Consider the following 14,966-nt stretch of genomic DNA (forward strand, 5'->3'; position numbering starts at 1 on the left):
ATCCTCGTCTTTTCCACATATATAGAAAACTGAAACGTTTATGAATGGATTAACCATATTTAATACAAAGAATGGCTCAAAACAATAACTAATAAATTAGGTAGTTATGTTTGTCTTCGAGATTACAATGACCTTGACCAATAGAACTACTGAAATTAAAATCACTAAAATGCAAGTACATTGAACAGAAATTTAAAAAAAAAAAAGAACCAGTAAAAGTAAACCTGCATATTTGCTAGCACTCTACAAAAGTGATCTTTTTTAAAATAATATTATAATACTTGGAAAAAAGAATGACTTACTCAGAACCAATAGAGAGCTTAATAAGCATCATTATCCTATTCTTCATGGAATCATAAGCACTGAGAAAACCACTATGAACCTGACAAATTGAAAAAAAAAATTAAATGATTTTAAAACAAATAGAATAAACATATTTCATAGATTGATATAAGACTAGCATAAATTTAAAAGATTGAACTTTCAGAACTCAACCTCCCAAGGTTGAGACTATATGATTTGATGGGAAATGGAAAATCAGAGCACTAAATCATGTAACAATTATTCATATCTTCTCTCTATCAAAGCTCAAATGTCTAATATAGCTAATACGAACAAACTTATTAACCTTTAATTTTAAATCAGCTCAAATCCTTTCATTTAAATTAAATTGCAATATAGAGAATTCTAGTCGTAGTATCCTTGGTTTGAAGGAATCAATAGCATTATTTCCATTTTTTTCCTCTATATATCCATTTTTTCCTTCTATATACCGATTTCTTTCTTTGGTATCTTGCATGTATTGAATCGTGGGGCATTCAAAAAGAAAATCAAACGTAATCATTATTCTATGTGATTTACTTCCCAAATCAGGAGAGAAAAAAAGTGATACTAAAGAACATGGCTATGTCTACTTCAGAGATTTTAGGGTAATATATGAACAACTAATAAAAAAACTATTCTATAAATCATTAGAATATGTAAACAACACATAAGAACCTACACAAGAATTACACTTGTATATATAAAAAATAGAAAACTAAGAATATTTTAAGCTCTTATCCAACGGGAAGTAGCATTAGGTCCGTTCGTAGATCCTTCCATTTTGACTGACAAATAACACAATTTCACATGCATGTTCCATAGTACCTGTCAACATCAAAAACCATCTAGCAAGAGAAAACAATGGAGATTTCATTAATTAATCCCCGAAAGGCAACGACTAATCTTTTCCGCAATGAAGCACACCATATGGCCACCTACAAATCCTTATTTATTAATATTTTATACACAAAAATAAGATACATTTACTATCCATTTTAATCTGAAATAGATGATAATCATGTCTTTGAATAAGTAGAAGATATAAATATACAGTTGCAAATGCACCTGTGTATCAGTGGAGGGGTTATCAAGATAGCAGATCTTCTTGAAGTCAGATTTAATCAAACTACTATGTCCCAATGAAGTGGCAAGCATTGCCTAGGCTTGCATAGCACGTCAGCACCTGAAAAAAAACACTCTCATCTTGTCGGCTTTTTGCATTCTCAATGCAACTCTTTCGGTAGCTACATTTCCTATTTCATTTTGAAAATCTTCCACATTTTCATCATCAATCTTGGAGATGTCTTAATTATTAACATTGCTACAATGACAGTAGATCCTTTGTTTACAGAGTATGAGCCAAATATTGTCTCTGTTTGACTTAGTACATCTTTTGATATTTTATTTATGTCTAAAACTGAATACTTGGAACCATTAGTTATAGACGATTGGCCATTCTTTTTCTCATCATCATCCACTTCTTCAGGTGTTGCTAATCCAGGTTCTATATACTCTTTTTTCTGTAATTGTGCGCAATTGTAAGCTGACCTTGTTTAACATATCAAATCCATCCCAAAACTTAATCTCAGGAAGTTAAAAGCCTAGCTTCAGGCAAACAACCGGATTAATACTATCTGCAAAAGTTCTCCAGAAATACTCATCTGGTGGATCAGATCTAGCATCTTGTTTTTCAAAGGGCCATCTTCCTTCGACAGTTTGGAGAGCAACAGAGGTGACTTCTTTCTCAAAGTTTAAGTAATTTATGAAGCCACCTGAAGATTGTGAACTGCTATCTTGCTGCAGCAATGTGGATGAACCAGGAAACTTATTTGTTTCAATGTGTTCTGAACCAACATTATCACTGTTGGATGAGGAAGGTTTCTCAAGATAAGTATATCTGAATGTGTTTAATTGCCCAAAGGTAGTCTACAAACTGACTAACGTTAATACCCTGAGAACCAAAGACCAGTCTTAGAGCAGATCCATAGTTGCTTTTCATAAGCATATCTGACAAAAAAAGATATTCTCCACAATTGTTTATCTTTTTCAATTTCATCACAGCTCTTATAAATAACCTGATAATAGTCATTAATTGAATAACCTTAAAAACTACACATAATAGATGGGCAATAATCCACAAGAAACACCCATAACAAACGAGAACTGTCGGAGAAAGATAAGGCCTAGCTTTAAAGAATAGAAACTCTTCTATAAGTAGAGAAGAAAAGGTACACGTCTCATAGGAACAATTTAATTTTGTCTAACAAAACAGAACCCCTCATTCCTCAAATTGGAACAAAGATATGGATTATATCCAACTTAAAATGATATTGTTTCAATCTTTCACTACAACGATACTGTTTCAGCACTATGTTGATGTTCCAACTTATGGTACCAATGGAGAATTGAAATGAGGAGGAAGGTGACGAAAAAGAAGAGAATACAGTATATACCTAAGTTCAGACTTTGTGTTTAGTCTGAAAATTGTATAATTTTGACATTGTGTTGTATGAATATAAGCTAAAAAACATAACAAATACTATTCTAATTTATCTTGATGCTTGTTATAGATTGCAATGTCAATGTAACAAGATATTCATCGACATGATTGGCACAGCAACACAAGATAGATATTACCAAATAGTATCAACCGAGTAGTTTCAAGTTGATTGTGCCGCTCAATATTTCAAACTACGGCTACCACCAAAACATATACATTTGAGGATCAAGCTCTTGGGTTATTAATGAACCCTATGTCCTAACTTGGTAAGAGTGAAAGAACCTTGAAGACAAAGTTAAGATGTTATAGTTTTTCTAGAACTTCCGAATTCTCTAGGTTTCCTTCAACTTGCACATTGTTACTCAACTTGCACATTGTTACTAGCAAAGCATTGGTTTAAAGCATCTACCACATTTTTCTCTATAAATTTATTGAAATGCTCATAAAATTATTTATGACAAGAAAATTGAAAAATGAATTGAAAATGGTGCATTATGAATAGGTTCTTTGACAATGTACAATATCAGCAACTCAGCAAAGAATCTTATAAAGCATAAGTAAAGAATAGGAACCACAAACAAGGACTCAAATCTGCAATAAGTAAGAGTTATTACCTTGAATACAAATGATTAATAATTATGCTGTTATTTTCAAAATTTTCTATGCATGTTTTTTAACAATAATAAGAATCAAAGCTAGCTAATCTATGATAGAAACGAAAGGAAAAAAAAAAGACTGGATCGTTTATGTACAAAATACTAACCGCTTCAATCTAATGAGTCATTGAGAACTAAACTTCTTAAGGTCTGCTATGAAAATCAGAGTAATATTGAAAACATAATACTAGAATAAGAGTTGAAAAAATGATAGAAATAGAAACGAAAGGAAAATATATAAAAGTACAGTTTCAGTTTATCTACGTTAGACTATTAAATTCATCATAATTACTATAGTAATTCACTTATTCTTCCTCAACCTAAATAAATTAGTATTATTATAACTATCATATTTAACTTTTGTTGAGTTGCATCAACTGAGGTTTATGCATGAGTGAGACATTTGTTTATCCTGAAACTGAATAAATTAGTTGAAGTTAGAAATCATATGAGCATGTGTTAGCAACATAAGGAAAGAATGAGTAGTATTCAACAGAAGCTTCCATATGCATAAGCTAAAGTCATACTCTCTACCTTTTAATAATCATGAGTGAACTTACCTTTTAGGCGATATGAGGCCCTTTTATTTGTATTTGTTAGACAACTATTGTCAATAGGATTCATTAGCTTCTGAGTGTAGTATTTCTGTATAGCTAGGACATGAATTCTATAAGAATCATCAGATTTGCGATCATATTAGGATGATAGTTTATATCAAGGATAGCATAGTTCAAATCCACATTGAAGCCAAAGCAACACATATTGAAGACCGAAACAAAAGAAACAAAAGAGCAGTGGTGATGAAAGCAGACTGATGCAGTGAGCTAGAGAGCAAGGAACTATGAAAAAGAACAAAAGAGATAAAATGGAACACACAGGCAGACAAACATATAGCACAGAGATAAGGCCAAAACAAAGTTTTTGTACAATAATAATCCCTATTCATCAATATGCATGCCATAGTTTCCACAAGAAGCAAGTCAATTGAAGAACAGAGATTTGACATGGAAATGCACTGAAAAAAAAAAGAAACAAGGAAAAGAATTGACACCATATTGCACACCCATCCATCACATAGAGCCCACACATCCCCACTACAAAGAAGAATAAGTGAAGGCTTAGTAGGCCCAGCCAAACAAACCACAAACATTAGCTTAATAACACTTTCATGCATAGACTCAATTAAACTTAAAAGATTCAAGTAATGTAATCTCCTATAATCCTACTTTTGAAAGGGCAACAATATAACATACAAAATTACCTTAAATAAGAAAAAAAAAACTAGTCAATCAAGACATAAAAAGACGCAAAAATAGAAGTAGAACAAGTCTTTGCATTTCAAATGGAGAACACATTTTAGAAAAATAATAACTCTAAATATTTTCTCTTAAAAGTAATAACGAAATAAGAGTATATATTTTAACTTGTCAACAATCTAAATCAATCTACAACCTAAATTATAAATAAATTATAAAGTTTATCTTACTAATTAAAAATGGTAATTTTTTAGATGATAATGTGTTTTACTATAAAAACATACACTGGAATCGATAGAGAATATCCTAACGTAATAAAATTATTAAGTTCCAATTGTCATTATAGCATAATCATCTACTATTCATAAAGCTAAAAATCTAATTGATGGTATCCGAAGTTGTTGTCGAGCACCCCGAGTCGCCAAAGTCCTTGCTCGAGTAGCCCGAGTCACTGGTCGTCTTTCCTAAGTATCTGGTCTTACTTCCCGAGTAGCTAGAGTCTTGTCCTGAGCACCCCGGCTCGCTAGTCTTCCTGAGCATTGGGCTTCACTTTTGGTCTTTGTTCCCAAGCACTCAACCTTCATCATACTCAACATTCAACCTCGAAAAGCTTAGTCGACCTCAACCTATGACAACTTGCGCCTACCAACGGTTCGTCAACCTCTGATAGCTCCACAGAAGATGACACCTAGGCAACGGTCTGACAGTGACAAAAGTACGGTCCAACGGTTGTTGTCTCTAGTACCCTAGCCACCTCTTAGGCAGATAGCAAGTGGGCTATATGTGGAGATTCCCTTCCGAAGGACTATATAAAGAGCGATGGAAGTAGGTTAGAGAGGATGATTTTTCTTTTTGTGCGCGGAGGCAACTCTTCTCCCCAAGCTCTCTTTCTTTCAGCACTTTCTTTCTTCTTCTTCGCATCTTTGCTAGTCTTCCACCTTGGATCAGAATTAACTTGAGCGTCGGAGTGGTTGCGTCAGTAAAACCGACCAACCCTAACATGCTTTGCTTCTCAAGTCACCAGATCTTGTACTTTGGAGAGGCGATCATAGCTTCGAGAGAGGAGCCCGAGCAAACAAAAAGGATCCATCAAATTAGCATCATCTGTGGAAGAATCTTACAACAAATCACAATGATCTTCTCCGACCATCCAATCGAAGATCCTCCAAGTAAATCTATCGATTCTTCGTCATCCAAGGTGGTGGGGTGCCTTTGATGTCACCGAGCCATAGTGGAACCATGTCCCTTCCCCTCCACTTCCTCTTCGATGGTTTTCTCTAATCAACCAACCAAAGTATACCTCCACATAAAGATGAGATAAGAGAGTGTTGCTTTCCTCTTTCTTGATCGGTTCTGGAATCAGTAGATTTGTTGGACGCCGACAAGTGTCGAAATAGATGAGGCTTTGGCGGGGCAAGGCAAACAGCGGCGGCCATGCCTCGTCTCTTCAAGGACAGGACAACCCTCGGCGATTCTAAAAGGAAGTCTTATGCCACCGCCTCCAACATTCTCTTCAACTCCTTCGTGGCCCTTGCTCTCTCATCGAACAGCATGCACCATGACTCTCTTCTTTAACCTCAATATCCCCTATCTCGAGGATGGAGGTGGTTCCTCGCTAGAGAAGAAGGTCCGTAAGGAAGCACGGCTGGAGACCGTAGTCAGGGCTATGGAGCTCGGCTACATCGACGTCGCTTACGATCATCGCTTTCGAGGTGTGATTTCTAACCCTCTACGGTGCAACATTAACCCTTTCCCTTTGGACTCTCTCCTCAAGGTCGCTCCCTCCCTTTTCTCCTCCGCTGCCTTCCACCATGATTGCCTCGGAGCACCTTGCTCCTTCACCTTCCGCCAGTACATGCGCTTGACAATCTCAATTGTCGAGGCTACTGCCGTCATTTCCCTAAATGGCAACACACTACTTAAGACCTACGACCTAGTTGTCGTCCATCCTCTAAACCAAGAAGCTTTTGACAAGACTTTTAATTCTCATGTTAGAAGGAAGATCCTATCTGATGTGAAGCTACTATCTGATTGGAGTCGAGGCTAAAATCTCCTCATTCTGGTGCTGCTTCAACTGTTAATGATATTAGAGGGTCGCTTGATGTTGCAAACTTAGCAGTATTTTTGCTTGGTATGTCTGCTGAGCGAGCAAAATATACTATTTCTCAAAATTGCAAGTCACTGCTAGCTAATGTTGTAAGGAAGAAGCACTTTTATAAGGAAACTATCAGGATTGAAAGAATCATATCAGATGGGCAATCCACTGCAAAAACTTTTCAGCTTGATAACAGGAATGAATGGGACCCCATCTCCAGTGAGAAAGGAGATTTGCCATCATTGAATGATCTTAAAAATCTTTTTGCTTTTACTTGTAAACAATCTTTTGGTTCAAATTCAATTGATTTCCAGTCGATACCTAGTGAACCACTATTTTGCTTAGTGAGAATGCCAAAATGATGTCCATCACCAAGGAATTCTGCATCACCTGTTGTTACTCCCCATGAGCCTTGTGTTGTTACTAACGATGTCACACAAGATGATGATTCATCAAGGAATCACATGTCAATGTCTCTTTGTCTAGATAATCCTGCCTATGAAATTCTCAGCTCCCCAGATGGCAAATGCTGTATCAGAACTTTATTAGCTGATACCAAGGAAATCAGATGGTTGATAAATGTGTAAAGATATCAGATGGATCATACATGGTTTCTTGTACCGGTGTACTGGTTTCAGCTATGGCTGCATCGAATGTTGATGATAGAATTATTCAAGCTGATGCTAACCTAACAGACTCAACTGTTGTGAAGAACAAGTCATCAGAAACTGATTTGGTGGTTCAAAATTTTTCATATCAGTCTGATAGCCATGCCTTTGAGTGTTTAAATGATTCTGCAGAATTCACAAATGGTATCCCTGAAAATGGTGATCCAACATCTGAACCTTGCAAGAACACTGATAATAGTGGTGTCTTTCTACTGTCAAATGCTGATTCAACATCCACAATTATCAAAGACAACAAATTTGTGGAGTTCCAGAAAAGCTTGAATAGGTTTGATGACCATGTTTTTGAAGCTTCAAATAACTCTGGGAAGAGTATGAACCTTAGCACTCATGTTACTAGTGATTAGTTATCACTGAGTGATAAACGGCCTGATTTTACTAATTTTAAGGAGACAAATATTCTGAAAGTGCGTGATCCATCAAAGATTTTTATGCCTGAGCTGAAAGAAAATGATCTGATAGATACAAACCTTTTTTGATGCAATTAATTAAATCAAGATGTTGTTTCAATGTGTTATCCATCGGTCACCTATCCCATTGGTGCTCACTTAGAGTTAATCATGGAGATCCTCGGCCTTCAAGTGAATGTAATTTTTACTCTCCTTATGGATGGACTCATTGTTCACTTTCATTATTGAGCATGGCCTTCCATTATTTCTCTTCCCGACTCCATGGATACTCGGGAGTCGAGGGATCGATCTTGTTATTTTTCTCCCGACTCCGTGAGTACTTGGGAGTCTTGAGATCGAGTTCACCATTCTCTCACCAATCCACGAGCATTCGGGAGTCGTGGAATCGACCTATTTACTTCCCGATCGAGCTATTTCTTATCCCGTGGTCTAGGGATTGAGTCTTACTCTCCAACTCGGACATAGTCGTAGATAGAGTACTTATTTTCCTCCATTAGAGATGGGGTCGCCTCCGATATTTTTCTCCATTAGAGATGCAGCCGTCACGTACTCTCCTGGCTCAACATAGTCACGAATTAAGTCTGTCATCCCCTCTCAAAGAGTCGACTTATCTTACTCTTCTGACTAGGACTTAGTCGTGGATTGTTTTCTCGATGCTCAGGTCATTGTCTTCACACAAGTTTGATCGAATTTATTTCCATTTTGAATATGAATTGTAGTTTTTTCTTTCAGCTCTACCTTGAGGTATACCACAGTGGTCACCAGTTGTTGCCGCTTGCACTTCTCCTTCGCTCCCAACATCTCAGCCACTCAACGATCGTCGCTTCCGTTGTTTAGGACTAAGCCAGCCAACGGTCACCTGGCCTCAGCCTCTGTTGCTCGGCCCCCACTTTCAGTGCTTCCACCGCGACTACACGGCGTCAGCTTGTCCATTCACCCTTATCTCTTAGTTCTTTAGCTCAATAGCACGGGCCCAACCCTCGGTACTTCAACCTTAGTCACACAACCTCACCTCTTAATACTTCAGCCTTGGTCATATGGCCTTTCGACAACACGGCTTCAACTCAATTGCTCAATAGTCACACGACCTCAATCTAAGGCCACACACCTCATCACCCCATTACTCAACATATTTCATCTTTACCATAATAGCCTCATCCTCACGGCCTACGGGAGTGAGCTCTTCTCCCTAGCCGAGACAGGATTAGTAGGCAAATTGGTCGTTTGGTCTTCTTAATATTCTCGTTATTATCCCTATGAGGGGTTAGTCTTTCGGTCTTCTTGGTATTATCATTATTATCCCTAGATGGGATTGGTGTTCTTGGTATTCTCATTATTATCCCCATAGGGGATTGGTCTTCCGACCTTCTTGGTATTCTCATTATTATCCCCATGAGGAATTGATCTTTTATTCTTCTTAGTATTCTTATTATTTCATCTCGGATTTTTCTGGTGTTCTTAATATTCTTACTTGTCCCCACGACCATGTTAATGCTAGATTGCATTATCACAGTCGCTCGGCTATATTCCAATCTCCAAGCCACGATTTTTTGTGACAACCTCCGGGCTACGATTTTCTATAACAGCCTTCGGGCTACAATTTTCTCTCATAGCCTCTAGGCTCAATTTTTCTCACAGCCTCTAAAGTATGTTATAACAGCCTCCGGACTAGATAAGCTTATAATAGTCTATGAGCTAGATAAACTACAATACCCTCCAGGCCAACTATAACGGCTTATAAGCTATAATATTAACTGGCAACCCCCGGGCGAACTATAACAGCCTATGTGTTATAGAATACTATAGGGGTCACCGAGCAAACTATAATAGCCTATAGGCTAGATAAACTACAACAACCGTCGGGCAACCTCTAAGCTAATTATAATAGCATATACGCTATATTATCAATTAACAGTTTCCAAGCAAAGTATAACAGCATAAAAGTTATACTATTAGCAAGCAACCTCCAGACCAATTATAACAGCTTATACACTATATTATCAATTAGCAACCTCCGAGTAAACTATAACAGTATAAAAGATATACTATTAGCTAGCACCCTCCGAGCAAAATATAACTTATGGGCTAAATAAACTACAATAGTCTAAGGCCAATTATAATAGTCTATACGTTATAGAATCTTAACAGCCTCTGAACTATAGTGTTTTATAACAATCTCACAGCTATAGTACTCTATAATCACCTCAGGTTTCGCTAGGCAATATCCCCCAGCGGGATTGGTTTTATGATCTTAATAAACAGTTCGGCAATATCCCCTAGTGAGATCGGTCCTCGAGCCATATTAATAAGAAGCTCAGCAATATCCCCCAGCAGGATCGATTTTCTTATCTTATTAGCCTTCTCAGCAAGGTCCCCAATAGAATTGATCCTCTTATTTTATCAATCGCCCTATTAATACGGCCCGCAATATTTCCAGTGGAAGTCGATTCTTATCTTATCATGCTAGGCAGCACCCTTCCCCGGCAAGATTAGGTTTTCTTGATTTCATCGGACTTCTATTCAACGTTTGTATTTTTGATATAGTCATAACATATCCTCAGGCAGGATTGGAATTCTTATCTTATCAAAATTCTCGATATTATCCCCCAATGTGTTTAATTTTCTGCTATCATTGAGATATCTCCAGGCGGATCGAATTTCCTATCTTATTAATTGGCTCAGTAATAGTTCGCAGCGAGATTGTATTTTTTATCTTATCAATCTACTAGTATTATCCCCTAGTAAGGTTTGGATTTCTTATTTTATCATATTACTCGGTAAAATTACAACGGAATTATTTTTCTGATATCATCGGTACTCCTAGTTACTACCCCTGGCGAAATTGGTCTTCTGCTTTTTCGGTATTCTTATTGATTTGCCTGGTCAAGACATTATGAGATTTCTGGAATTCTTGATTTTCTAGTTATCCTCCCAAGGGATCAAACTCCTCTCCCTAGTCGGGATAGTATTGGACTTCTGGTATTCTTGCTACTCTTATTATTATCCCCAATCGAAATCAAATTTCTAGTTTTCTCAATATTAATACCAACTCCCATGATCGAGGAATCGAGCTTGTCTCCCCGATCAAGATAAGGATTGGTCTTCTGACACTCTAGGCATCCACATTATTATTATTATCCCCATGACTGCGGAATTAAGCACCTCTTCCCGGTCGGAGCAAGACTGGTCTTCTGACACTCGGGTATTCTTGGGCTACACTATTATGTGGTGTCTCATTTGCCCGCATCCATGCCTCTTCAACAAGCTGGTGGAATCCTTCATGGATGGTTCACTTGTAAAATTTGAAGGCCTTCCTCTGTTGAATGTTCTCAAAAATGGATACAATGCATGCAGTGTGGTCAGCCAAACAGCCTCAGGTTTGATACTCAATGGAGCTCCTGTGGTTTTGTTCCAGCCAACATTTGTTGACTAAGGCTTTGTCTAGTTTGGAACACATTCTTCCATTTGTCCAGGTGTTCACAGCCCACAGATTGGAGATCTTCCACATCAGCCATAAGCATAAGAGCTTGGAAATTTGAAGTGGAGTAGGTGGTAACCGGCAGCCCTTTTGGGGAATTGAAATCCCCACGTACTAGCCATGACTATGGTGGTGTGCACAAACTGTTCAGGCCATGTGTTTATGCTCAATTGGACCTTTTGTGGGTTCCAGATCAAGAGTAGCCGGCTTCTAATCGGTCCACATGTGTTATGCTCTACATAGGTCCTGCTGTAGTGATTCTCTGTGTGTTTGAGTTCGTTCCAGAAGCATCACTGTTGTTGCTGTCCACACCTCGTGCCCTGACTGCTGGTGTGTCCCGGGTTTGTCCATAGTCTCCCTGTTCATATTCGAAATTCCAGCATCCATCAGCTGAGTTTGTTTGGACCAAACTGCCATTTTGCAAATGTGGCTGCTGCTGGTCATTGTTATGATTCGTAGCACATGTGCTGCTAGATGCATTAGAGTTGATTCCATTGTCAGCTGGATTGTGAGACTGCAGTGAAGTATCAGTCAGGCAGTGTAGTGTGCCAATTCTGATTTCCAATTGTTGGGCATTTGCAGCTTTCTTGCCTGCTTTTTTTTATGCTTCTAGGTTTGGTTTTGTGGGTGTGGTGATTGGCATATCTATTGCATTTCTAGCTGATCTAATAGGTCCCTGAAATTGACCTCCTGCATCGTGTTTCTGATTACTGATTCTGATTTTTGATTTCTCATTAACTGCAGCAGACTGAATTGAACTCCAGTAACTGTAGCTGAACTTCACACTGTCTATGTGCTGTAATGCTTGATGCCACTGCTGATTGTCTTCTATTGGCTCTAGATCGGTTTGTATAGTCTAGGGACCTCCCTCACCATCTATCTGACTAGTAGATAGGCCTCCTTCAACACGTTGAAACTCTTCCCTTGTTTCCTTCCGCTGTATCAGTTGATGCATTTTTTCAGCTGAAACTGAAATTCCAGTGACTTGAAGTTGTTTGGTGGCTTGTCATGTATATTTGGCTTCCAATGGTTGTTGCGGTTGACCATTTGGTGGGTCATAATGACCTTGCTGATAAGTGCAGGAGCTACAGGACACCTCAGTTTGATATTGCGGTTTATCACTCTGAATCCCAGAAACATTATTGCTAGATGTATTGAGTTTGCTGTTAGTTTACAGCTTGATATTGAGACTGCATTGAAGTTCCAGACATGGACTGTTGTGTGTACTGATTCCCAGTTGCAGTCTGTGTGCCACCTCCCTGACAGCCCTAGCTGGTGCAACTTGATTTGGGTTAGTTTGTTGTTGGGTTAATATATCTTCTTCTACATTTAATCAGGTTCTGTAAAACCATCACATTTCATCAGGTTCTATATTTTCATCAACTCTGAATCGTGAGGGCACGCTGCCGAGCACTATCGGTGTACACAATAAACCAATTTTTGGACTCCTCAAGTCGATTGAGTTCCTCGCGCAGCAATCAGTGCTTCTCCGCGACTAAGGAGGCGATCTAATGCCAATTCCTCCTCAAGCGATCGGTCAATCGATCATCCTTCATATAATCCTATGTTGTTGGACTTGAATTGAAGTATCTGTCCCTTACAAATTGTTGATGGGAACGCTGGAATTCCCTCATCTAGGGAAGCATTGCAGCGTCTCCAACTACAAACAGATCGATTTACTGCCCTTCACCTGTGGTCGCTGAAATCAGTTTCATAGAAATACCTGGTTGGATTTGAAGATAAGGTTTCTTGAATGCTATTTTTTTTACACTAGGGCTTATTCTTGAAAGGAGAAGAGGGATTTCCGTGCAGAACATACTCTGAAATGCTGAGTTGGAAATGCATAGTTTGATCTACACATTCTACTCCTTTCATAATTCATGATCCAGTTCTAGCGTCTCAACCGATAGAAATACCTGGTTGGATTTGAAGATAAGGTTTCTTGAATGCTATTTTTTTTACGCTAGGGCTTATTCTTGAAAGGAGAAGAGGGATTTCCGTGCAGAACATACTCTGAAATGCTGAGTTGGAAATGCATATGTAGGAACACATCTTATCTTCATTGAAGACCATGGTTTTAAAACGCTTTTTCAGGCAGTTTGCTGTCTGCAACACAGAAGTTACATCAATCATTGATGCCCTAATGCCGGTCAAAATGATGTGACAGTTTTAATTTACCCACTATGTGCTAAGGAAGTTCGTCTGGTCCTTGGTCAAGACCCAAACATAACTTGGGAGTTGCATGTTAATACTGATTGTGACCCTTCAAATTACCAAAGAGCAACTAAGAAATGACATTGTCCTGTCCCTGGATGCAAAGAAGTGCTAAACTTATCCAACTCCATCAGATGTAGAGATTGCACTAAAGAACACTGTTTGAAGAATAGATTTGACATTGTCCTGCCGAACACAGTTGTCCAGGGACCAAGAAACCAGAAACTGGTTTTCCATTTGCTGGTCTATTGAGTAGGAGCCAGAAAAGGAAATCACCACAAAGTAGCAGTTCTACTTCCTCATGGTGGGGTTCTGGCTTCATGAATGCAGTCTCAAATGTCCGTGCCTCGGCTGAATCAGGCATGCTGAAATTTAGTAATGCAACAGCACAAGCATTACAGAAGGCAAGAAGTGGAATGGCAGAAGGCAGCAACAGTGGTGAATTTGTGGGAGACCTCATCTGTTTCTGATTTGATTGAGCACGTTGAGAGATATCATCAACAAAGTTCTAAACCAGCAGTCAATAAAGTGATAATTGATGTTTGCCCAAAATGTAGCAGATTTAGGGATCCTGCAGCATTGGTGGAGCATGTTGAAAGAGACCATGGAGGAACTTCAAGTGCATAATAGATATTATTTATGAGGTTCTCTATGGGAGACAATTAAAAGTTTGTGTACCAGGAAACAGAAGTACAAATTAACTTTGAGAATTGATGGTATCCAAAGTTCCTATCCGAGTTGATCCCCTTCAATCCAGTACTTAATCGAACTTCATTCGATTTCACTCGTCAATCCAACTTGAAGGGGGGGCATCCGAAGTTATTGCCGAGCACCCCGAGTCGCTAGAGTCCTTGCCCGAGCAGCTCAAGTCACTGGTCGCCTTTCCTGAGCACCTGGCCTTGCTTCCCAAGTAGCTAGAGTCCTGTCCCAAGCACCCCGGCTCGCTAGTCTTCCCTAGCACTGGGCTTCACTTTCGGTCTTTGTTCCCGCTCACTCAATCTTCGTCATACCCATTCGAACTCGAGAAGCTCAGTCGGCCTCAACCTCCAACAACTTGAGTCTACCAACGGCTTGGCAACCTCTAACAGCTCCGCAAAAGGTGACACCTGGCCAACAGCCCGATAGTGTCAGATGTACAGTCCAACGGTTGTTATCACTGGTGCCCTAACCACCCCTCAGACGGATAGCGGGTGGGCTATATGCGAAAATTCTCATTCGAACGACTATATAAAAAGCGACGAATGTAGGTTAGAGAGGATGGGTTTTCTTTTTGTATGTGGAGGCAACTCTTCTTCCCAACCTCTTTCTTTTCAGCACTTTCTTTCTTTCTCCCACGATCAGAATTGA

The 14,966-nt window shown here is 38.8% G+C and overlaps 3 pseudogenes; 2 read left to right on the plus strand and 1 right to left on the minus strand.

The window, feature by feature from the left end:
- Positions 1-302: 302 nt before the first annotated feature.
- LOC141818492 (uncharacterized) lies at positions 303-6,172 on the minus strand (annotated as a pseudogene).
- Positions 6,173-6,294: 122 nt separating this feature from the next.
- On the plus strand, positions 6,295-7,996 carry LOC141818491 (protein GAMETOPHYTE DEFECTIVE 1-like; annotated as a pseudogene).
- Positions 7,997-13,015: 5,019 nt separating this feature from the next.
- Positions 13,016-14,246, plus strand: LOC141818493 (zinc finger AN1 and C2H2 domain-containing stress-associated protein 13-like; annotated as a pseudogene).
- Positions 14,247-14,966: the final 720 nt, after the last annotated feature.

The sequence above is a fragment of the Curcuma longa genome, unplaced genomic scaffold (genome assembly GCF_044706935.1).
Source record: "Curcuma longa cultivar G26 ecotype Majalengka, Jawa Barat unplaced genomic scaffold, ITB_CL_G26_1.1 contig_25046, whole genome shotgun sequence".
Taxonomy (NCBI): Eukaryota; Viridiplantae; Streptophyta; class Magnoliopsida; order Zingiberales; family Zingiberaceae; genus Curcuma; species Curcuma longa.